At 41.2% G+C, this 6,492-nt stretch overlaps 1 long non-coding RNA gene across 1 annotated transcript; it reads left to right on the top strand.

Moving 5' to 3' along the window:
- The first annotated feature begins 1,154 nt into the window (after nt 1–1,154).
- LOC107325910 lies at nt 1,155–5,615 on the top strand. Its single transcript, XR_004305722.1, has 3 exons — nt 1,155–1,267; nt 2,741–2,853; nt 4,770–5,615. It is a non-coding gene; the product is annotated as an uncharacterized LOC107325910 (long non-coding RNA).
- Nucleotides 5,616–6,492: the final 877 nt, after the last annotated feature.

The following is a 6,492-nucleotide window of genomic DNA, read 5'->3' on the forward strand; positions in this document are numbered from 1 at the left end:
GGTATCAGTCATCCAATGGCTGAAGGAACACCACAGTAAGGGGGAGGACAAATTATGATTTGTCTTGATAAACTGTTGAATTATTGAAACTGACAGATTTTCCTTTGCCTGACTTCAGTAAGGTGGATTTCTTCAATCCAGGATGAACTACTTGGCGCAGAATTTTACAGAGCCTAACCTTCATGGTAAGATCCCAGAGGTAATGTGTGATATTATGCCTTAGAGTTCTAACCTGTCCAAGCCAAGGCAGACACATGAATTTCTTCCTCCAGATATAATATGTTGGTTATTCTTGCATGGATCAGCCATTGTATTTGGTTGGACTGCTCTGTTAGTCATGAATAGCACTAACTGGATCAGGGATAATTGATTGCCTTTGTCCACAGATCTCCTATGGAGAGGGTAATTCTTTTTTTTTTTTTTTCCTTTGGAAAGAAACAAGCCAACAAAGGAAACAACAACAACAACAACACAGACACACACACAAAGTGGCTTTGGTTTCATCAAAGCATGAACTGCAGTCCCACCTCTATTCTTTCCCCCTTCTGAAACACCAAACATAAAAACAACAAAAAAAGAAGCATCAGTAAACTTCAGAAAATATGAAAATGTCTTTCATTATTCTTCTTTTCCCAGTGTGATTTTGCTGGACCAGTTACAAAAAAAGAGGCCACATGGGCCTGTGATAATGTCAGCAGTTGGAGGATGCATTTCACAGGTGAGTGGAGATTGGACTCAGAGTTGTCTGGAGGAAAAAATGAGCATGCCCACATACTCTTATTGATGTGAAAACCCCTCAGACATGGATGGGCATGAACAGCATGCAGCTCTCACTGTCCATTGGCCTTATTTATCTGAATTGCAAGTCATTTTATTTACTCTTTTCCTCCCAGAGTTTCACAAAACTTGACACATGCGTGCTTCATGTGTTTTAATTATTTACCACTGTTGTGGGACACCTGAAACTTTTGAAGGTGGAAACATGAGGAACAGGGTGTATCACATTTCAACGTAAAGCTCTATCTGAATAACAGTGTGCAAACACAAGTGATACGCTGGGATGTTTGGCACCCTGTGCATGAATGGGTTCAACAGCCCATGCGTGATGAGAATGAGATCCCACAAGGCTGGGGTGCAACACTGAGCAAGAATCACTGGTGATGTCAACCCTCTGTCATCTGAGCTGCATCTCATGTGAGGGACAGAGCCTTCCCAAACCCAGAAGCTGGTGGCATCAAGCTCATGGGATGCTTAAGTCTATACCACGGTAAGGAATAACACCCTCAGTAGACTGCAAATTTTGTTTGTGAGTGCCAGAGCTACAGCACAGCCTCAGGATACCCAGTTCTGCCTTCCCTCCCCTCCCTGTTTGTTATCATTCCCTGATCCAGCCTTAGATCCGATGCTGAGGCAATTCCCTGAGGCATCAGCATCAGCTTGAGCTACCCTCACTCTGAACCCGAGGGAAAAACAAGCAGGAACACTTGCTCTGCAGAACTGAGTGTTGATTGATTCCCTGTGCTCCAGGGATTGTGCTGTGCAACTTTTTAATTCACACCTAAGTCATCTATCAACGTTTTCTTATCACAGAATTTCCTTATCAGCAAGCTGGAAAAACTCAAAGCTACTGCGTGCTCAGTGCATGGGGAGAGCAGGTGGGTTTAAGTTTGCTGTACCATACCCTCTCCCCTCCTGCACCACAGCATCTTCTTTATTTTTTAAATGTTTTTATTATTTTATTTATTTTTATTTTATTTTTTTTTTTTTTTTTTTTCTTCTCCAGCCTTTTTCTTCGTTTTTAAGCAGTCAGTGGCTGTGGCTGAATAGACATGAGGCATTGCCCCCTGCTGGTAGGTCGCGCACCTGGCTGCCAGCGCAGGGCAGACGCTGGAGGTCGGTCTGCAAGATTTTGTGTGGTTTTGCGTTATTTTGCCATTTTCCCCCCCTTTTCTTTTCACTTAAAATATTAACTGATGAGGCTTCTTAATTTTATTTATTTATGTATTTATTTATTTATTTATGTATTTATTTATTCATCCAGCTGCACGACGCTGTGCTCACACAGCAGGGTCTGAGAATAGGAGAGACTCGCACCCATCCCCTTGTTCTTTAGGAGTGGAATGCTGATGAATGGCGTGGGTGGTAAAAACAAAAAGTCACCGGTGGTAAAAAGTTGTTGAAGAGCAGGATGCAGCTACCTCAGGCCTTTGACTACAGCAGGATCTGAGCAGAGAGTGGTTTCACGCTAAGTCATTTACTCTTACAATCTGATGGATGTGAAGGGACTGCAATTCTAGTTTTTTACAGGCCAAAATTTAAGAACTATATCTTTCTCTCTCTCTCTATATATATATAAATAATGAGTTGCAAGGTAAACTTTGGATGAAGAACATTTCTCATGCCCTAAGCTCTTCCGTCCCACCCCACAGTCAAGGCCTCCCCACTCTGAGGTTTGTGCCTTCTCTGTCCATCTGAAGCTGAAAGGAATTTAGGTAACAGGATATGTTTTTAACTTTTTTTCACTTTCATGAAGCTCCTTATTTCAAATAAATTATGTAATATCAAGAAGAAAAACTTTTATTGAGAGCAAGCTAAAAATACAACATTCCCCCCCCCCAATTTTTTTTCTCTCCATCACAGCTCCTGTTCCCAAATTACACTCGCCTTGCTCAGAGTCTTAGAAAGCTGACACAGAACAAATTGTCCTATGTAAATTACAAGTTTCCTTTCTGATTGACAGCAATCCACAAAGATGGACTAATTCCAGAGGAAGTCAAGCAAAGACTGTGTCACAACTATTAACCCAATTTTAAAGATGCTCCAAACTGCTGCCAGCGTGTACTTTATATAATGGTATGTGTGAATCCAAAGCGCAGGAGCCATTCAGAGCACATGTGGGCAGGGTGTAGTGGGTTACAGGTTGTATTTATGCACTTGACAGATCCCATCCTGTTAGTTTTCTCCCCTGATTGCTGCTGTCTGTGTGGCAGAGGGACAGCTTCATAGTCCTCAGTCCCTTCTGGAAACTTTGATCCTGAAGACATGCTATGGGCAGTCAAGCATGACACTAGTTACATTCTTTCTGCCTGTTTTGGCTGCTGTTGTTCTTAAACCAAAACATGTCATTAAGGGAGCAAAGACAATTATTTCTGAGATTAGTGTGAAGGAAAAGTGAGGGGGAAATGGGCTGCTGGAAAACTGATATTGTCACAAGGCTGATTTGACTGTGCCACTCCTTACCATAGAGCCATGACTGAGTTTATCAAGGTCTCCCTTTGCAGGTGATAATAAACCTAATAGCTGCCCACAGCTTAATATTTTTTCTTGCACTACATATGTTCACTTTTTGTCCTCAGATTATTTTTTTCTTCAGTCTCCATCTGTTCTTTTGCCTTTGAGGTACTTTAGTTACCATGGAAATGACAACATCATCTGGATGGGTGGAGCTCAGTGCAGTGTAAAGTTGGTTTCCTATATAAAGTGATTAGAAAGGTACAGGGATGGCTGAGAAAAAAAATAATAATATGGCATTCTGTATGATAGATTTTCATATTTTAGGTGTGCAACAGGGATGTATATGTGTGCGCTATTGAGAGCACAAGGCACAGTGTTCATGTTCCAGGAATGGACATGTATATCATTTTTGATCTGGCAGATGAAATCCTTCACTTCAGCTTTTCATGCCTGATTTCTTAAAAGCTTTGCTTGAGAGTTGGTCTTTATGTGCGAAGGTCCTATTGTAAGACACATGCTGAGTCCTATGATTGTCAGGTGGGTCAGGCAAGGTGGAAAGATCATTCCCCAGGGTTGTACATCTTTTGTCATCATCGCCAAGAAGAAGAATAGGAGGAGTTAATTTAGTGGTAAGCTGTCATATGGGCTTTGTTATCTAGTTATGCATGTGGAATTGCCTGCTTAGTCTCTGGAATGTATCTCATGCCTTCAACAAGTCCATGTGACAAATGACCCATGATCAGTATAATCCTGAGCTACAAGGATCACTCATTGAGTACAGGGATGTACTTTTAATCTCAACACACCTGGTGTTAATGGTGCTTTTAATCTCAACACACCTGGAAAATCCAGGGCAGAGCCCAAACCAGACACTGGGACAGAGGCCACAAATTTTATCTCAGTCCCAGAAGCTGTGATCCACTACTAGAACCTAGCAGTATTGATTTTACATCCTCACAGAGATGAAGATATTGTAGATTAATAATGGTTTTTGCTTGTTTGTTTGTTTGTTCTGCAAAGATCATTAAAAGGGCCAGATACATAAAAAAGATGAAAACTTGGCCAAGGAAACTTGATATTAAGGCCTGTATGGTCTCTAAAATACTTTTAGGCTAGTTCATATATTCTCTTAAAAAAAAACAAAACTGAAGTGTCCTCTGCTTGTCTAGGAGTATGTATATAGCAATGGCATAAGACACAGAAAAGATTGTAACGCAGTTCCCACTGGGTCTGAAGCAACTATAAAGAGCTTATTTCTAAGAGTACATGCAAACATGATTTTTTGATGCAGACTGTCTTGAAAACAGGAACATCTGGCTACTGGAAGAACATTTAGTCCTCTGAGAATTTGTTGGGGAGGGGGTGAGGCTCCTACAAAACAACACGGAGTCCCATGCAAAGTCCAGGGAGCATGCTGAAGAGGGAAGTCTAAAGTCAAGTCTTTGTAACCTCTATCCTAAGCATATTTTGTCATGTCTTTAGCATGACAGTGTTTTTTTGTTTTTTTTTTAAATTTTTATTATGATTATTTTTAGGTGCCTTAACTCCAGCTGCAGACATTTCTTACTGCGGCAGTCCTTTCAAGAAACAACCTCCCCAGAAATATGGGAAAACTTTCCCATGGAAAAACAACAACAATAATAATAACCAACAAAAAACCACCAACAACAAAGCAAGCAGCCAACAGCTGAAACCCTCCTCTAAGTAACATTCCGGCCATAAATAAAGTCATGATTCTTAAAAGAACAGGAAACAAACAGGTGTTGATAGGGTTTTTGCCATAATTCAGAAACGCCCACATCTTGGTTCACTGTGGATGGGCCAGGAACACCTCAGCAATCTCCCAGAGTTTCCTTTTTGGGCTTTGGCTGCAGAACTGAGTAAAACATGAGCAATTGCACCAGTGAACTCCAGAGCTAAGAGTATGACCTGTTGTAATCTGTGCCAAGAGCTCCTGGCTGGGTAGAGACAGACTTTCATTCATGAAGTGAGCACAGAAGGAATCTCAAGACAGACTCATGAGGAGACAGTGAGGGCCTAGGGAAAAAATATAATAATCTCATTTCGGCCCTCTCAGAGATCTGGACATGTGAAGGGACACCTCCATGAGGGCTGTGAGCAGTCAGAGATGCTGCCAGCATTGCATTCTTGAGCTTTCAGCCCAATAAACTGTTTCATAAGCTGGCAGAAAAATAAAGCTCAGAGGGACTGGAAGAGGTCACCCCTGTCATCTTTGCTGCCCCCTGACAGGAACAGTGCAGCAAATACCAGATCTGAGAGGACAGCTTTGAAACTTCTTGGGCAGACAGAAGCAGAAGCAAGCAAATAAACAACAACTAAAGAGGAAAACAAGGAAGTTGGCTTTTTTTTTTTTTTTTTTTTGGTTGGTTGGTTGGTTTTTTTTGCTTTTTATCTTTTCTGATTTATCATTATTAACTATTTTCCTGCTTCAATATGGCCAGCTAAGTGAAAATAAGGTTGTAGCAGTGGAAGTTCTGCATAGATCTCAGTGGTGCACTTCAATTCTTCTGATTGCTCAGCTTTCTTTATAGTTAAACAAGCTGAATTTCCTGGGACTACTGCAGAAGTTCTCCATCATTATTCTTAAAGATCACATTTTTTTTCCCAGAATTTCTTCAGTAAGTCATGGAATCTGCTGCTGGATGCCTTGTCAGGACAGCTAGTCACTATATGTGTCCTTTTTGTATCACATAAGGTGGTCAGGACTACGGGAATACATAATCTTCTGAGGGCAAGGAGGAGGAATTCCCTAGCCAGAAGGTTAGCAAATCTTAAACAAAACATACATGAGATCCAGATCAAGATAAAAGGGGAAATAAGGAGTGAGGAGATATACAGGATGGTCCTAGTTGCACAAATGTTTTATTCAGCATAATGTTGTTACTTACTGAATTCCAGTTGTCTTCTTCCCTTGAGCTATTTCACAGTGACCAAAGTTTGGACTGCTGGTCTTCAACATCTTTAACAAAGATATAAATAATAGGACTGAGTATATCTTCAGCAGTTTTCTGATGACACCAGGCTGAGTGGTGCAGTTGATGTGACAGAAGAACACCATCTAAAAGAACCTGGAAAGGCTGAAGAAGCAGGCCCACATGATCCTAATGAACAAGGCCAAGTGTCAAGTGTTGGGCTGGAGCAATCCAAGATATAAGTATGGGCTGGGAGAAGAACATATTGAGAACAGTCCTGGAGAGAAGGAGCTGAGAGTTATGATGGATGAGGAGCTGGATATCA

Source organism: Coturnix japonica, chromosome Z, assembly GCF_001577835.2.
Source record: "Coturnix japonica isolate 7356 chromosome Z, Coturnix japonica 2.1, whole genome shotgun sequence".
Classification (NCBI taxonomy): Eukaryota; Metazoa; Chordata; class Aves; order Galliformes; family Phasianidae; genus Coturnix; species Coturnix japonica.